This window comes from Dipodomys spectabilis, unplaced genomic scaffold, assembly GCF_019054845.1.
Source record: "Dipodomys spectabilis isolate Male_0828 unplaced genomic scaffold, ASM1905484v1 ptg000783l, whole genome shotgun sequence".
Taxonomy (NCBI): domain Eukaryota; kingdom Metazoa; phylum Chordata; class Mammalia; order Rodentia; family Heteromyidae; genus Dipodomys; species Dipodomys spectabilis.
In genome coordinates this window covers 12,187,176-12,207,581 of record NW_024871460.1, presented here as the reverse complement: position 1 = coordinate 12,207,581, position 20,406 = coordinate 12,187,176, and positions in this window count along the sequence as shown.

The following is a 20,406-nucleotide window of genomic DNA, read 5'->3' as shown; positions in this document are numbered from 1 at the left end:
AGCTGTGGGCCCAGACACGCCCTATTAGAATCTTGACGGAAAAGGCAAAGGGAAAGTATAAGTCAAAGCTGACTAATGTCATCCTATCACAAGACAACTATAACAACACTAAAATCCTTCCTGTTCATAATGTCTTTTCATAATGTGTCCTAATTCCGACAAGCTGAGAAATTGTATTATAGTGAAAGTAGATCTGGGTGTAAGATAATGTTTTAAGCTTGACATTTGCTAGAAAAACAGAGGAACAGTAGATGAATGGATCAAGAAAATGTGGTATATATACACAATGGAATGTCAGAAAGAATGACATTGCCCCATTTGTTAGGAAATGGAAAGACTTGGAAAAAATTATATTAAGTGAAGTAAGCCAGGCCCAAAGAAACATAGGTCCCATGGTTTCCCTTATTTGCAATATCTAGTATAGGTATGAGTCAAGGAAAAGGTCAGATAATGTGATGTTAGGAAAATGAACCCTTAGATATGTATTTTAATGTTTTTTTCTTTCATGCATGTGCTTCTAACGCATTTATAAGATTATTTCTTTGTTGCTTTGTATGTCCCTCCCCCACAGTATAACCCCTGCTTTCACTATATTTGATGTCAGTATAACTTGTGGAGGAGATGGGGAAAAACAAGTCGTTTAAGGATACAGGTGGACCTGTTGCAACAATGAGAAGTACAAGTTGTCATGTCCAAAACGAGCTTTACAACATCGGTGCGAGGGGGGGAGGAGAAGGATTGGGACTGGGGGGGGGGGGGGGAGAGGCTGGGAAGGGATGTGAAGGGTAAACAAAGGAGGAGGCTGCAATACTTGGTAAGAAATGTACGCATTATCCTGCCCATGTAATTGTAACCCCTCTGTACAGTATGTTCACAAATAAAATAAAATATTAAAAAAAAAAGAAAAAAGAAAAACAGAGGAAGACTCTTAATCAATTGATAGTCATTATTAGCAAATCAGAATGTCAAATAGGGAAATATAATAGTTATCTTTAACATAGTAAAAAAATTACAAAAATCTTTTTAGTAAAATGGTTTTCTACACAAAACCAAAGAAATATCAATAATTTAAAGTTTTCTTGATCTATACTATTTAAAGTTTAAACAAACAAAAAGTTTAAAGTAATTTATAGTAAGTTTATTAGAAATTATTTAAGAAGCAGTGAGACTACTAATATGAATTTAGTACAGAAACAAAATCTTTTTGATTGCTCAAAGACAATGAGTCCCAATAAACATTGATTTCTATGGCAAAAAGCTCTTGCCAATCAGTACTATACATTCATAGAAGTGTAACATTTGAGGCAATACATGTATTGTCATTAAGATGAAATAACAAGTTATGAAAGCAGAAACATGAGCTTATGACCATGAAAGGAGGAAAAAGGGATTTTGTTCTCCGGAACAGTTGTGATTTGCAAACAGATGGGAGAAGCGAGTTGTACAGAGTGGGTAATCCTTATGGTGGTCTAGGTGGTCACTGAATGAGAGCTGAGCATGGATGATGACATGCACTTAGGAATAGGAAATTTTGGATTGTGATTTTGCTTTTAATATATGTAATTTGCTGAAAACTTTGGCTTGTAGTTTTGATATAGAAAAGTCAAGTACAACAAACAAAAAAATAATGACTTACAAGCTATTCCTCCAAATAAAACAGAAAAACAAGACGGGTGTCAGTGGCTCATGTCTGAAATCCTAGCTACTCAGGAAGCTGAGATGTAAGAATCATGGTTCAAAGCCAGCCCAAGAAGGAAAGTCCATGAGACTCTAATCTCCAATTAACCACCAGAAAACTGGAAGTAGTGCTGTGGCTCAAGTGGTAGAGCCCTAGCCTTGAGTTCAAGAGCTGAGGGACAGCACTCAGGCCCGGAGTTCAAGCCTTATGATAGACCAAAAAAAAAAAAAAAGGACACTAAACAAAAGAGGCAGTAACAATACTTGATAAGAAATGTACTCATTACCCCATTCATGTAACTGTAACCCCTCTGTATAGTATTTTTACAGTAAAAAATATATATGGAAAAAAAATCACCAAGCTCAACAGAATAAAACGGATTAGCCAATAGTATATCCTGCCAGAATAAAAGGTATCATCATAAATAAAAATAATTTTGAACTTCTACACTCATACAATTCACTTTAAGGAGGCAAACTGATAGTTAAAATTATCAGTCACAGAAAGAAAATTCAAACTTAAGTATTAAAATGAACAAGAGTAGAGTTTTAATAGTTACCAAATTTCAATAATGGAATGATAGATTAGTTTTTACTTGGAGGGATTCAAATGAAAAAGTGCATAGAAACTACTCATTTGGGACAATATAGATTATTTATAAGCTATAAAATTTCCTAGTGGAAGTTTGACACTGAAAGCACAATATTTGAAAAAAAGGAAAAATTACATATATGTATGAAAACCACATAAGGAAATTAGAAAACAAAGTAGCATCTTTTGAATTTGTAAGTACAATTTACTGTACAACACTAAAAATTATAGACTTATATGTAAGTACATATTCTTAATGTACATATTAAGTGCATGTATATGGGATCTGATTTACCCATGCAATAGTTCATTTAATAAGAATTCACTTTGTATCTCATAGTTATCCCCAAAAGACTGCTAAAGATTGCTTTCATTAGTGTAAACCATTTTTATGTATGTAAAATAGGATTTTAAATATTGGTCTCCATTATTGATTGAAGATACAAAGTGATAGCATACTAAAATTTACTTGTTACTATATAAATTCCAGTATAAATTCTCCTGAAATGTTGATGGAAATTGAAATGAAGCACTAATCATTGTTATATTTTATTTATACATGTGAAAGTCTTGTGAAATAAGCTTGAGCTGAGTCTATTCATCTTAGCTGACAAGCCCTCTTTTTTATATTTTTTAATGTTGGCTCAGTGAGACTCCAGTGCAAACAAAACATTTTCACTTAGTGGTACAGACTTTGTTTTCCCCTGTGAGCAAAACATTTATCACTTATTAAATGATAGATAGATAGATCTTATGTTTTCAATGCTGCTCCATTTTTCTTCAGCAAATGTAGTTCGTTGAGATAAACCACGTATTTCACATATATGCATCCTGTCATACATACACACATACATACAGCCTTATATGTAAATAAGTTTTATTTACCTATTTTACTTTACTGTGTCTATTTATTTGGATTTATTTAAAACAGGCTGTCAGTATATAGCCCAGGTGGCCTCAGATTTGTGATCTTCCTAATTTCACCTCCACAGGGCTGAGATTTCAAGCTTATGACAACAGGTAGTTTTTATTTTACTATATGATAAAATATGTATGTACATATTTTTATGTACAATACATATATTTATTTTTAATAATTTTAATGTTCACATTCATACTCAAATATCTCCAAGGAAATTCTAAACAGTAGGTTATGAAGTACACAAGTTAAAATCAGGATTCTCCAGCAATATGAGTTGGCTATATTTTCTTATTCCTAACAATCTTTAAATATTTGCATAGTGAGTGTTGTGTGTGTGTGTGTGTGTGTGTGTGTGTGTGTGTGTGTGTGTGTGCGTGATGATGATGATGATTTTAGGCCTTTTTTTTTTTTTTTTTGGGTCCGGTCATGGGGCCTGAACTCTGGGCCTGGGCGCTGTCCCTCAGCTCTTCAGCTCAAAGCTAGCACTCTACCACTTGAGCTACAGCGCCACTTCTGGCTTTTTTCTTATGTGGTGCTGAGGAATCGAACCCAGGGCCTTGAGCATGCAAGGCAAGCGCTCTACCACTGAGCCACCTTCCCAGCCCATTTAGGTCTTTTTTTTGAGGGGGGAATTTAATTGGAGAAAGAGTCTCACAAACTTCTCTTGCCTGGGCTGGCTTCACATCATGATCCTCACATCTTAGCATTCTGAGTAGCTAAGACTACAGGCATGAGCCATGCCCAGAAATATTTGTGCAATCTTTAGAATATGGTTCACTTTTGAATGCTGATTTAGAGAATTGTAAAGCTTGCTGTATTAACTATTTTTATGACTAAGTACTGGTGTTTCAGTTTAGTGTCACACATTTGAAACTACAAATGCAAAGGGTGAATAACAGAAAGGCATTTAGTCAGGGCCTTTATCTTCCGCTGTTTCAGCTATTAGGTAGAAGCATCCATCAAATGTAGTGCTGGAGAAAGAAAGTTACGTCTGCATTTTTGCAGGGTTGTCAGCACCCACATTGTAGCAATGGGTTAGTTGTTAAACTGATGCCAAGTAGTGGCACATAGGAGAGTTCAGCAGAGCATATCATCTAAAAATATTTGTTACTTGTTGCACTTTTATCAAATCCTGGCTGTGTACTTCTCTAAGATTCAGCCTTCTTAATAGTGCTTAGCACTTTCCCCTTAATCTATTTTTTCACAGTGTCCTTTTTGCCTGTCATTTTCTCTTATACTATCAATTGTTCTTTGACCAATTCTGCAATTATAGTCCTGTACTTCAAGTCATGGGATTTGCCACAGGAAAAGTGTACCTTGCATTAGTTTCTAACGTGGGTGAGTGTAGAGTTAGTGGAATGCAGCTAACAGGAAGCATGAGGCGCTGGAACATGATGATAAACACTTTTAAAACTGTCAGGTCAGTGGATCAACCTTATCAGGGCTGGCACTTAAATCTCCTGTGGCTTTTCTGCAATGTATGTTCAAACAGGAAGATAAGAGGAAGGCAAGGAATTTGGCTAGATAGGAATATAAAAACAACACTTCAAAAGGATGTATTCTTTTTAAAAAATAATCTTCCCTTCCATCAATATTTTACATTGGAATCTCTTGGGAAAAGACTAAATGAAAGGACCTAGAGAAAGGTAAAATAGTGACCTAATATTATCTGATGTGCAATCTCTTTACAAAGTATATGTATATTAGTTTTTTTTTAAAAAAGTAGTGTCCAAGGGGCTTTCAAGACTCACTCCTGCACATATGTTGTTTCATCTTTGTTCGCTCTGTCAACTTCTCTTTTAATATTTTTCTCCTTTTAATTTGTCAATCAAGTGCTCTGTTGCTAAACCTACACCTGTAATTTAGTTTGCTTTAACTTATTTTTTGGATTGGGCCTCCTATTTATATGGACTGTGATCCTCTTATATATGCCTCCTGCATTAGCTGCTATATTTGGTACGTACAGCTTATTATTTGACATGGAGTCAAGCTAAAAATTTTTGCATGAGCTGGTCTCCAGCCATGATCTTTCTAATCTGTATCATCCATGCAACTCAGATTGAAAGTATGTACCATCACCCAGAATCATGTCAAATTTTAAAATGCATTTAATCTTTTTTGTTACTTATTCCAATGTGCCAATAATATGTGATTATTACAAAGACTTAATGTATCCTAAAGTCTTAAGATTTTATTTTCTGCTGATAATTTATTAATCAGGATAATGATAGATCTCTTATTATTTCCCCTTCCTTTGTGTATGCTAATTCAGTAAAAATGACATTACATGAAGAAGACTTTTAAAATGAAGCATAAGGGGCTGGGAAGGTGGATCAGTGGTAGAGCGCTTGCCTTGCATGCCTGAGGCCCTGGGTTCCATTCCTCAGCACCACAGAAGCAAAAAGAAAAAAGCCGGAAGTGGCGTTGTGGCTCAAGTGGTAGAGCGCTAACCTTGAGCTGAAGAGCTGAGGGACAGCGCCCAGGCCCAGAGTTCAGGCTCCACGACTGGACACCCTCCCCAAAAAAATGAAGCATAAAGGTTATAAGTTATCTCATCTACATCATTAGCATTTACAATGGGTTGAAGTATAGTCTGGACACAAAAAAGTAATAAGAACCATTGCCAACTGAGGCTTCTTCTTTCCCTTTGTTTTTTAAAATGCAACAGCAACTATTATATAAAATTCTGACTTTTTTTCTTTGTGATTCCCTGACAAAACAATATATGCAGCTGAGGAAAAAACTGCTCTTTCTTTCTAGATTAGATCTTAGTGATAAACTGTTCCTAACTCTGATGCTTTTCCCACAGATTATTTGTTTAATTTTCTTTTTACTATACACAGTAATGTATTTTCTACAAGTAAATTGACTTTTCATATTCAAAAATGTCTCCTGTAAATGATGGCTGAAAGAAAGCATCTGTCATATGTGTCAGGTTTTCTTCCTGATCCCCTAGGGGATGTTCTGAATCATTAGTTTATAATCAGTTTTTGTTTTTAATTAAATATCAGCTATATGACTGAGTCAGAAAGAAGTAGGGTATTGTTTTGGTCTCCAAAATGAATAGATTTATGTAACCAATACTTAGTAAAATATATCATAGTCTAAGAAAACATATTAGAAAAGTTCTATTTGGATATTTTCATACACAAGTAAATACCTGAAAGAAGAAAAACTCAATTATATAAAAAATAAATGGTGATTACTTACTACATATTCATATATCAATAGATTTGATTTTAATCTCCTTTATTATTGTTATTAATTTTTAAAATTAACTTATTCAATGATCTGACTAACACATCTACAAATTTGGGAAATACTCTGGGAGATATATACTGGGGGAGAGGGAGAAAGAGGGAGAGAGAAGGAAAGAGAAAGGTAGATTTTTTTTTTATTATAACAAGAAACTTAAAGCAGTCTTACTTCATAAAGTTTGTTTTAGCTCACAGTTCCAAGAGTCAAATTCAAGATCAGCCTCTGGTGAAGGCTTATGAAAGGCCCGCTTCCTAAATGTACCTTTTAAAATTTCTACAGTTCAAAACATCTCCCACCAGCCCAGAGCCTGTGGCTCTTACCTGTAATCCTTGCTACTCAGGAGGCTGAGATCTGAAGATCAAAGTTGAAGGCCAGCCCGGCATGGAAATCCCTGAGACTATTATCTCCAAGTAATTAACAGAAAAGCAGCAGTGGTGCTGTGAGCTCAGGGACAGCCCCAGGCCAAACCCCACAACAACTCCCATCAACAACTTGGGTAGCAAACTTATAACTTATTGGTCTTTCAGAGACAGACACAATCACAGATGCAACTAGATAAGTTTTGTGAATGTATGTTCATGTGCACGTGCATGCACACATGTACCTAATAGCTGTGATTTTGGTGAATTCAAAAGATATAAATGGAATCTAAGTTTACATAAATCACACGGGACAAATAAAGATTTCACCATCTTTCAGGAATAGCTCAAGTAACTTTATTCATATTTACATATATGATAATCAGAAATAGACTCCTGGATTCCCCCAAATTTATCCCTCTCTTCTTTCTCTATCATCTTTCTCACCTTCTTTCTTTCATCTCTTTTTTTCTTTCTTTTCCCTCTTTCTGTCTCTGTCTCACTCATCCCTCTGTTTCCATAAGGATTTTGTTCACAGTTACAGAGAATTTGTTTTCTTTGTGAATATCATTTAATCCACACACTAAAATAGGGAGGATAAGGCGCCATGGAGCAGCTGGAAGAAGAAGTCAGGATTTTTTCCTTTTCCTTATCCAGGAACAAAGCCAAGGACAGCTCTCCAAACATGTTCTAAGCTTCCCACAAATCCCAAATTGTTTTCAAATTTTGGGTCAGTATAAGTACATAAAGATTATCGTTACCAGATACTACAAAAAGAACATACTAAGGAATTTTGAGATCATTTATTAATTTACTTTGAAATATATACATTATTAATAATTATAGAAACCTCACTAGCTAATAAAAATGGAGAAGTTTGAATGTTCTCATCACAAAGAAATATCTGTTAATTACCTTTATTTCATCATTGAACTACATATACATATATATGTATATATATGTATATACATATACATATATATGATTTAAAGCAGTGTATTTTACTCAATTGATCAAATATACATTCCAGCAAGAAATGTATTCATTACTTTATATATGTAATAGTAACTCCTCTGTACAACACCTTGACAATAAAATTAAATTGAAAAAAATAAAACAAAAAACAAATATACAGGGGCTGGGAATGTAGCTCATTGGTAGAGTGCTTGACTAGCATGCATGAATCCCTGGGTTCAATTCCTCAGTACCACATAAACAGAAAAGGCCGGAAGTGGCACTGTGGCTCAAGTAGTGTAGTAGAGTACTAGCTTTGATCAAAAGAAGCTCAGGGACAGTGCCCAGGCCCTGAGTTCAACGCTGCAGGACTGGGGGGGGGGGAAATATATATATATATATATATATATCCATTTTTAATATATAAATGAAATGCTTTTAAATTCCAAAAGGGAAAATGTTCTTAAAACAATTGAATTGTGAAATGTAAAACTAGGAAAATCAACATAAAATAATTATAAAATTCTTCCCACAGTAGCTCTCCAGAGGAAAAATGTGCATGAAAACAACTACTAAAAGTATTTGTAACTAAAGATATTTGGGCAGCACAGTAACATGAGAGATAAGATGTAAGAATAGATGTCATAACATAAGAAAAAGAAAAGAAAGAAAATCTGGAATATAGCTGAAAGAGTTCACAATTATAGGAAAAAATAAAATATTTTAAATTAGAGGGGAGAATCAGGAATTCCAAATGCCTTGGAGTCTGATAAAGAATTAAACTTCTGAAAGACCATTGCTTTTTCTCAGTCTTTGGAAGAGCACTGAAGTTCATTTAAAGCATTATTTTTTTCCTCATTGCACCATCAAATATTCTGCTTGCAAAAATGTTAAACATGCAGTAATTACATAGAAGTAGTGGACAACTTCTCCAGAGATGAAAACTCTGTCAGTAATACAGAAAGTCCAGATGAACAGCTTGATAGGGTGAAAAAATCATCCAAGTTCTAAATTCCATTTAGAATACAAGAGAACATTTACTGAAAAGTGATAATCAAGAAGGCAAAAATGGAGGATAAAAATGTCCTCAATCTATAAATGGAGTTGGGTATTTAAAGTCTCTAGGAAGGCAATGGGCAGATATTACCATGGAGCCTGCATAGAATGCATAATATCATTGTGTTCTTTATTATCAGCTTATTCTAGTGCAAGAGGAAAAGTTGTAACACTAGATAGGAAGACCTGAATTGTTCAAGCAATGAAGGTCATATGTTTCTCATTGAATATATCCTTCACAACACAGTGAATAGCACAGTTCCACAGATCTGCTTCCTTCTAATTGTGTGCAATTAGTTAATAAACAAACCTATTTTCATTTTTCTTTTTGATATTTGGTTCTATGTTTTAGACAGGTTCTGATTATGTAATCTAGGCATCAAGCCTCAAGCTCAAGTTCACCCTGTTCAGACCCCTCCACCCCCTGGTTTACTGGTAGGTTACAATGCCACATCCAGCTCCAAATCCTTTTTCTATTCCTTCATAATTCTGTTTTTTTAAAGTCTTCTATGAATTTGTAGCATTTGGACCTGGCAATGATGAGCTATGAGGAAAATATGTCCCACTTGTAACACAGACTCCTAAAAATACATTGTATTCTATCAAGTTTGAAATGTGATATCTTAAGTCTCTTTGAAATCCTAATGTCATCATAGCACATGCACTAGATTTAATTACATGGGTTATGAATAATGATGAGAGTTGAAATATCTGTTTAAAGCAGTAGGTTAATTAGAAAGAATCTTCAACTTGTTTACAGACATCTGAAAGTTTGAAAGAATCTCTTATCCTGAACAATAGTTATTCTTAATACCAGTTAAACCCATGCTGTCCATGGGCTAAAATGCACATGAGAGCAAAAGAACACTTTGAGAAGAATGGGTGACATACAAAACAGATTAGTTCTTGAGAAGAAAGGGACACCTTGTTTATGATATGATAAAGTGAGCAAAATAGAAAAAAAATTCCAAAAAAGGCAAAACATTATTGAAATCCTGGGATTTTATTTGCTCTATTTCAGCGGATTGATAATAAATTAATTCCACATCCAGCCATCTGCTAAGGATTTAGTCTACAGTTTATAGTCTTACAGTGTTAACCAGGTTAGTATTGTATTCAAAAACCTCTTGTCTCAGCCCCCTAATTGCTGCATTTGGGGGTATGGCTATTATTTTTGCTTCCAATTTAGTTTTTGTGTCTGCCAATGTTTTGCTTAAACTATTGATATTTCAAACATCATTTTCGGTTCAATTTAGGTGCAGTAAGTTAGATCATTCTACTGATAAACCATACATGATGACTTCTGTTGCTCTGGAAGATCATAAAATAACAGCTCTAAAGTACTGAAATAGAAGATTAAATAAAACCTATGTATTAAATGTATGCTGGGTATCCATTTAACAAATAAAGTATCATGCTCCATCTTTGTAAATAAACCATTATCACACTTATCTGTAAATGTGTATAATTAAACAATGTAAGTTTGGAACAAAAGAAGAGAGAACATCTGTGGAAACAATGAAAAGACCAGTAGTGACCAGTGGTTGGACAGAGCAAGGTATGAATAGACAGAACCCAGAGACATTTTCCACTTAGAAAATAGTTTTGTATGGTACTAAAATGGCAGAAACACCTCATTATATAGTTGTCAAAGCCCACAGTATATACAACATCTGCAGTGAACTTCAGCACACTTTGGGCTATATGTCAGTTATTACTGACTGTAATAAATACAGTACAGTGGGAATGTCTGTATATGTGTTGGGGTCAGGGGTACAAAGGGAACTTATAGGAATTCTTTGTATTTTCCGTTTTTGTTGTGCATGCAAAAATTCTCTAAATAATTAAATCTATTAAAATATTTTTGGGGCTGGGAAGATGGCTCAGTAGTAGAGTGCTTGCCTTGCATGCATAAGACCCTGGGTTCTATTCCTCAGCACCACATAAGCAGAAAAAGTGGCACAAAGCGCTTGAGCTAACAAGCTGAGGGACAGCAAGCAGGCCCAGAGTTCAGGTCCCATCACACACACACACACACACACACACACACACACACACACACACACACACACACACACACAAATTCTTAAGTATATTCTTAAGTAAAAGCACAAAGTATGGCAAATAGAATTTTAATGTGTCTACAATAATTAGTAGGTTAAAATTCCAGTAGGTGTCTCTCGTGTTCATTTTTATAAATGTAATATAAAGTTTACTATATAACTGAAAGAGAAAACAGTAAAATGTTCATTAATGTAATAAGAATGGTATTTTTCTCCAGTATATTTTTAAGTAAAAGGTAGATTTGCTTATTGTTACAATATGCTGTATTGTAATTTAGAGTAGAAGTTGAGACAGCACTTTAATTTTATAACATATTCTTTGATCTTCTAATTCTGATTTACATCTTCTTTATATTTGTGAAAACTAATGGAGATCTGTATGAATTTATAGCATAAAAATCATTAGCATTGACTCATAATCCATGTTACATACTTTTAAGATTTCTCACACATTTAATCAAGGATATTGCATTTTATAGAACTATGACCTTGTTAATTTCAGCCACATATTTCTTTTTACTTCTATGTGCTCCATTTGAATAGCTTGTGTATTCAACTACAATGACAGTTACACGCATATAATGAACAATTATGTATCAGGCTATGAAACAGATCCAATGTTACCTAAATATCACCAATGTATGTCCAACGTACATATTTGATTTTAAATTTTATGTCTGGTTATTGAGCACATACCCTTGAAGGTGTAGTACAAAGAGGTCACAAAACTAGATAGCAAATATTTGGATTAAAATGAAACTGAATTGAATATTGACTAACATAGTATCTAACCAATAGAATAAGGCAGAACTGACAACAGTAGAATTGTGGAAGCTATGCTAGAGTTACTTGTTGTTAAGATCATCCTATAAGAAACCTGACTTCATGAGAAGTCTAAAATACAAAATCCAGTATCAAGAGCCTAAGTTAAACATACAGCAAGTATTCAACCTCATTTTCCACTCAGGCAACTGACTTGTATGAAGCATCCCTCCCACGCTGGATGCAGAACTTCCAGGGTGACTGTAGTCACCACTTTTGGTTGCACTGTTGGGAAAACCATCTTTGTGATCCCGCAGAATCCACAGAATTATGAGAAATGAGTTTCAATTTTTGGTTTTATTTGGTGTGTTTACCAGAGAACCTGAGTTTTAGTATGTTGTGTTACCACTCAATAATAGCCAAAACACTTCACAAAACACAGCATAACTACAAAAAGACTGAGGAAAATAATATGGTTGATAATACTCTTTTTTAATCCTGAAATTTCAATTTTACATCTTATTCCTGTAGCAATTTTGTTAATCAGAACATCCATTGAGGATCATACGTAATTCTGTTCCATTGTATTCCTTTAACCTGGAATCATTACTCAGCCTTTTTGATATTTTTGAACACTTCCATTTTTTGAAGAGTACCACTTAGTATTTTCTTTAAGTATCTTTTAGTTTATTTATTGCCTTTCCATCCTTTCCTTCTGCTTAGTTGATTTCAGTCATAATTTTATTTTTTGTCGGTTGTGGGGCTTGAACTCTGGGCCTGGGTGCCCTGGGGCCCCTCAGCTCTTCAGCTCAAGTAAAATACTACCACATGAGTCCACAATGTCCAGTTTTCTGGTGGTTTATTGGAGATAAGAGTCTCAAAGACATTCCTGCCCAAGCTGGCTTTGAGCGTGATGCTCAGATCTTAGCTTCGTGAGTAGCTAGGATTGCAAGCACCCAGCTTCCGTCATGAATTTTTGACAGAAAAATTGCAGATGATATTGTACTTATATTGGATGAATAGAGTACTTTGATAACTCAACTGGAAGCATCATGTAAGATATTCAAATACAAATTCTTGGACTCTACCTATAGAATCATTCTCTGAAGTCAGGGCTCCATTTTTTTTAGTATATATATTTTTATTCTAAAGATACTGACACTGACCCACTTGTGAGGAAATGGAAAGTATTAAGTAAAGTAAGCCAGGTCCAAAGAAACATAGGTCCCATGGTTTCCTTTATTTGCAATAACTACTATATGTCTAGGACAAGCAGAAAAGGTCAAAAGCTATGCACATATGATCATATAAGATGATGCTAAGTGAAATGAACCCCAAGACAGGGACACAAGACATTTTATCTTTCTTGCTGTTGTTTTTAATGTATTTATAATGTACTATGTGAGTTTTTTTGTTTCTTTTGTATGTTCTTCCCCCCCATAGTATAACCCTTGTTTTCACTGTATTTGATTCTGGTGCATCTTGTTTATACATTTTTCTAATTTGGGAAGGGAAAGGGAAATAACAAAATGCTGAAATAAGGATGAAGGTTGACCCATTGTAACAATGAGATGTACAAGACACCTTGTTGAAAATGAACTTTACAACTTGGTGGGAGGGGGAGTTTAGAAGATGGAGAGGGAAGGGATGGTAGGGGAAAAACAAAGGAGGAGTTAACAATTCTTGATAGGAAATGTATTCATTACCTTACTCATGTAATTGTAACCCCTCTCTCTGTACAATATCTTTCTTTTCTTTTTATTGCTTATAGGTTATTAAGTAGTAGGATAAGTAGCAGATTTTGATTCCTTTCATTTCTGATTATGTTAATTTTTGACCCATTGTTAAACTGGAATTTGATAAATTTCTCTATAACAGTAACTTTTTAAGACTAAGTAACTATTTTAAGAATAATTGTGGGAAGGTACTTAGACATCTGGTATTATCTAATTTTCACTATCCCTTTTCTCAATAATTTTAGATTCCAGTGATTTTATTTTCTCTCTGGGTAATTGCAATTATTATGGTCTCCATTAATAATTTATCTAATTCTATTTTTCTTACATATTTCACAAGCTAACATGAAAAGTTGGAAATCTTTCTCACATATTTATCTGTATATTTGTATTTTTTATCAGTGTATCCTCATTAGTCCTAATTTATTCAATGAGTTATAATTTACCTTTGTCATTGAACATGTTGATATTCAGATTATCTCATATTTGGTAACTCATTCCAAACAAGCTAGTTTTTATACTCATTCAACATGAGGTACTTCATTCCTCAAGCCCTTTTTTTTCCAGACAAATACACCCTCCCCCACACACACTCAAATTGATATATATTTTAGTTGCTTCTTTTTATTTTTTGCTGCCCAAACATAACATCAACAAAGCCTAGACAATTGTCTTTTGTTATTATATTTTGTTACTGTGTATCACAGACAACTTCACACAGTGGTTTCTTGTTGTGGCATTTAGCAGATGATACCTGATTTATTGGCTTTATTGAAGTGTTTGCATCCCCCTCCCCCTTCAGCCCTGAGGCAGAGAAGAGCAAAGTGTGCTTCTATATCATACTCAGACTATTATGTGCCACATTCTTGATGCTGAATTCTATTACTAGTAGTGCAGAAAGGCCAGTGAACAGGAAAAGTTGTCACTATGGCATTTAAAAATATATATCATGGTTCACATGACTACTTTCCTCTTTTAAAGATAACAAATAAAAATGAAATCTGAAAGTAGAAACTACTAGTTAGATACATTATTTTTTTTAAGTCTGATTGCTCTTGAGTTCATTTAATCACTTAAAACTTCCTAATGGATATTTTCCATCTATACACACATATATAAGCAAGTTTAACTGATGTAGTTCAATTTCAAAATTCAATGATCCAAAAGTTGTCCAAAGTATTCTGTTACATCTTTGAGCAAGATTGATATATCTGGAATCAGGAAAAAAACACAGATCATAGGAGATTTTTCAGATTCAGAAATAGAATTGTCTGTCACAGGGACAAAGCCTGGGACAGGATCTGAGGGCTTGGGCGGCATGTGCTGTCTGTAGGCGTCACAGAAAGCTGTCCAAGCTGAATTTCTAATGAGCTCTTTCTTACAGATTGTAACCAAAGTTTAAAAAGACTTCTTACCAGACTATATGTGAGCAAATCTCAAATTCACACTATTTTGCATTGCATAAAACCAAGTAAATAATATCTTCATTAGCTCTAAATTTTGTGTTATACTGTTAAATTAACACAAAGCCTAATGTAGAGCTTGCTTCAATCTAATTCCAATAATTTGCACAAACTAAATGGCTAGGTTATTATAAACATATATAATGTTTAACTCTTTTGAAGTATTTGTAATATTTCTAACCTAATGTGTTTCCTTGAATTTAAAACAACTGCTTCCTTATTTGTACAAATGGTTGGAGAAATGGTGAACCATTTCAGCAGTAAAACCCACTGGACACTATGGTGGAAATGAACTATACGACTTTGTAGGGAGAAGAGTCGGGAGGGAAAAAACTAGGAGAGAATGAGGGAGTAGGAGACACTGTTCAAAAAGAAATGTAGTCATTATCTGACTCATGTAACTGTAACCCCTCTTTTCATCACCTTTACAAACAAAATAAAAATATTCTTTTTTAAGAAATATTTTTAAAAGGTACTCAACTATCACCATTAATGCATATTCTAGTTTTTAACATTTTGTTTGATTATCATTAAACTGTGTTAAAAATGTTAGAGTAACAGAGAGAAATATAGATGAGGAGAATTCGAACAAAGTGTATTTATGTTTATTACAGGTAAAACAATGAATTCCTTTGTAGAGTTAATTTGTGCTAATGAAAATGGAAGCATGTAAACCTACTTAAAAATTATAGATCAAATAATTTTAGAAAAATGATTTCATATATAAAATTGATTACAATATCATTTAACTGTTTCTACCTAAGAAATGGAGTAAAATAATTTCACATCTATTTGATTTCCTCTATCCATAAGGTTGTGACCAGAAATACTTTGGATTTAGAAGTTTTTCAGATTTGAGAATGCTTGCATAACCAGGTAGGATGCAGAAAGAAGGTCTGACTTTCATAACATAGACCTTCCAAATTTTGAGCATTCGCTTTGAACTTTTGGATTAATTTTTTGTTTTGTTTTCTGTTTATTTTATTTACTTTTATTGTAAAGGTGATGTATAGAGGGGTTACAAAATTACAGTTACATCAGTGAGGTAATAAGAACGTTTCTTTTTGAACTGTCTTAACTATTGTCTCATTTTGCCAACTTTCTCCTCCTGCCTTTCCCCAACAAGTTGCATAGTTAATTTTCAACATAGTGTCTAGTGAGTATCACTGCAGAATTCATAATATTTTCATGGCATCTGGATTTATATTGAGATCTTTAATCCATTTGGAATTGATTCTGGTGCGGGGTGCATTATAAGGATCTAGCTTCAATTTTCTGCATTTGTATAGCCAGTTCTGACAGCACTATTTGTTGGAGAGGGCTTTCTTCAGTCCTATGTTTTGGGCTCACTTATCTAATATTAGGTGGCTTTAAGTCTGTGGGTTCATTTCTGGGTTTTTTATTCCATTGATCCTCAGGCCTAATCATGTGTGAGTACCAAGCTGTTTGTAATACTACAGCTTTGTAATTGAGTTTGAAGTTTGATATTGATATTCCTCCAGCACTGTTCTTCCTCTTAAGGTTGTTTTTGTTACTCAAGTTCTTATATTGTACCCTGTGAATTTTTGGATTGCTTCGTCTATATCATTAAAGAATGTTGGTGGGATTTTGATGGGAATTGCATTGATTTTTTTTAGATAGCTTTGGACAGTATTACAATTTCACAATGTTAATCCTTCTAGTTCAAGAGCATGGAAGTTTTTTCCATTTCCTTAAATTTCTTTTTTCAGGTTTTTAAAGTTTTCACCATAGAGGTCCTTCACATCTTTGGTTAAATTATTTCATAGTTATTTTTTTCTATTACAAATGGATTTGCTAGGACTTTTTCCATTTCTTTAAGATTCTTCAATGATTTAGTATAAAGGTTTGCAAAATATTCCCTTATGATGTTCTAAATCTTGATTGTTTCTGTCATGATGTTCTTGTTTTTGTCTCTAATTTTAGTTATTTGAGTATGTTTTCTGCTTTGTTTGGACAGATTTGCTAAGGGTCTGTCATTTTGTTATTTTTTTCAAAGGACCCTACAAAAATGAACTAGATTTCTTGACCTGTCATATTGTATTGAGAAGAAAGTATGCATTAGGAGAGTTTAGTTCAAGGATAATCAGACCTTATTCTGCTCCATCAAATAGTTCTTGATTTTTTTGTACTTGTAAAACTGTTTTTTCAGGTTGGTAGATCTCAAATTATTCTGCCAAGCATTTGGATTTCTAAGCTGTTGACAAATAAACTGAGATTTGGGCTTTATCTTTTAACAGTGTCATAATATAAATTTTGAAATTTTTATTAGAAAACTATTTTGTAATTTTTCCCCATAAAACATTTTTTCAAAAGCTTAATTCCACTTTAAATACTCAGCTATCATAATGCACTACACTGCTAATGTATTCATAACATTGAAGAAAGCATCTGAATAAGCTTAGCAAAAAAGAGCTGAATGCATAAGGGCTTGCATTCCTAGATTTTCTTTTTTTTTCTTTTTTGTAGCTGAGCTTTGTAATAAATGTCCTTAAACTTTGAGATTTTGTACATCTTATTTTCATTTCCAAAGATGATTCTTGTTTTCCAGTCACCATAACAGTTTTCATGCCACACTTTCTGACTTATACATTTATTCTTACTATCAGAATTTATGCATATCCCCAAATATACCATTTTTTCAGTTACATAATAGTACATAAGCTTTCCTCAGAATGTAGCTCCTAAGTGTAGCATAGTTAAAATTCCTTCAATTGGAAATTTCCCTTTTTTTTAAAAAGTATCTAATAGTTTAAAATATGCTTATTCTGATCACTGTAGAAAGACAAAAACTTTTAATTTATATATAGTTGAGTTTATCTAGGAACTCTAACTTAAATTCCAACCCTCATGCTAACTAGAAGTTTACAAACATAAAACTACTTTGCCCATCTCATGTGTTTGGGAATTCTTTTGATAATAATGCTTTTTAAGTGGGAATTTTAAAGACATATAACACTATCAATAAGTATTTGTATTTCCATAACATGATAACAATAAAAATTGTTCAGATTAAGTCTTAACTAGAGGTTTGTTAACAGAAATTAAGAGCATAAAACAAATATCAGAACTGAGCTGAAATTAGTCATGAAACAATACATGTGAGTATCAAATGGACAAGGAAGCTAAAGAAAGATTTCTCCATTACCTTGGCAAATTAGTCTTTTAGTAATCATATTACAGCATTCAATGCTCAGTTTACACATGAAGGAAATACATACCATATTCTGTTTTGTCACCCATAAATAAAGTTTTGTCATATGAAGTTGCACTAGGGTTTTCCTCTCTTTAAGGAATTCTCTGGATATAACCTAATCCTTCTAAATGGTTATATACTATTTCAGTGATCCTCAAAGTCATTGCTCCATTCCCATCCCATAATATGTATTCACTTTTATTTTTTTGCCGTTGTTGTTTGTTTGATTTTGATTTGATATGGGATCTCCTTATGTAGTCTTTGACTTCCAATCCTCTCGCCTCAGCTTCCCTAGTGCTGAGATTCCATGTATGCATACCATGGACCAACTGTGCATTCCTTCTTCGTATAGCTTCATTTACCATGAAGCAGAAAAAAAAATCATACTTATCACTTACAGATTTTCAAGTTTATCAAAACCTATTTGAGAAAAGGGGCATTTCAAGTACTATTTCTTTATCTTCTAGCCAGGATTGGTACAGTTTTAATGTATATTTCTAGATTTTATGTTTTGACAATTTAATACCAAATTTCATATGCTAATGATATTTTGAGATGAAACCTTTGAGGACATAGTTTCCATGGCAGTGACAACTATAGAAATAGAAATAGAAATAGAGAGGCCTAAATGAGCAATCATGATTGTCCTGTCTCACTCGGTGATACGCTGAGCCATGGTTTGATGCAGCACAATCATCACCAATTACCAAACAGATAATGTGGCCAGGCTCTTGTATTTTCCAACTCTAAACCCTGGAACCAAATAAATTTCTCTGTAAAAATTACCTATATATAGGTATATATACATATAAAATATATGTGTGTATAGGTATACTTTCATACATATATATGCATGTATGAATATATGTACATTCATACTTATGAGTGTGTATATATGCATGTATATGTATGTATGTATATATATATATATATATATATATGTACGTCTCTTGACAACCCTTCTCTCCTTTTCAAACTTGTTTTCCATTGTCTAGCAACTAACTGAGCCAGCAATTTTTCTCTGAACATGTATTTCACAGTCTCATAATATGAGATACTTAAATATAAGTATACCTTAAATTATCATCTACATTCAGTTCACTTGAATTTTTATAACTTCATCTCTGTCCACAATATTTTCCCCAATCTTTTAAATTATCTTTGCAGAAAATATAAGTAAATTTAGTTCAATACATGTAAGTGGGATGGTCATTTCCCTACATCTATTCACTTTCTTGATTCTCTGCATTGAAGGATATCACTATGATTCTCCCATAAGTTCATCATCTTCCCATAGATTGTTGTGTCAACTCATAACCTTAGATTCATATAATTATTTAACATTTCTACTATTTCTATACTATATTCTATCAAGTCAAACGAAAATGGCATCCTTTATTTTCAGAAATTCACACTGTATAGAATTTTGTGTTATATCCACATTCATAATTTAACATCATAATTCATTAGTCTTAGTCCAGTGCTGGTGGCTCAAAGCTATAATAGTAGCTACTCAGGAGACTGAGATCTGAGGATTGCGGTTCAAAGCCAGTAGGGGCAGGAAAGTCTGTGAGACTTTTATCTGCAATAAACCACTCAGAAACCTGGAAGTGGCACTGTGGCTCAAGCACTAGCTTTGAGCTGAAAAGCTGAAGGACAGAGTTCAGGCCCAGAGTTCAAGCCCCATGACCAACAATAATAATAATAGTAATAAATAATTCACTTGTTTCATAATCTGTAGTTATTATTTTACTCAGAAAAAAATCTGTGCAGATAAAATTTAGGATATTGAGTAAAGAAAAATTTCTAAATCATCAAGCTAGGGCCTAAAATGTCTTATGGATGAGAGAGAGAGACAGAGACAGAGACAGAGAGAGAGACAGAGAGAGAGAGAGAGAGACAGAGACAGACAGAGACAGAGACAGAGAAAGGGGGAGAGGGAGAGAAAGAGGGAGAGAGGGAGAGAGGGAGAACGGGGGTGGTGTTAAACCACAGCAAAGAAGAAATAAACATGAAGAGATTGACCAAGAATAGCTGGCACATGAGAAGAGAGTGAAGGCAAAGGAATGCTTCTCTTCTAGAGTCTATGAGAGAGGATGGCTCTGCCAATCCCCCTTTTCCCATAATTTGTGAGAAAATGGATTTATGTTGTCTTAAGCAACCACATTTCTTACAAATTATTAAAGATCAACTTTGTAGCAAATTATTGTGTCATCTATAGAACACTAATACACTTGGATACACAAATAAATTAGCACTACTTTTTAGAATGTTCTTTTATCTTGTTTTATCTAATTTTCAATTTAAACACCAAAGTTTAAAGAGCCAATTGCTTTTGCATAAAAAATTT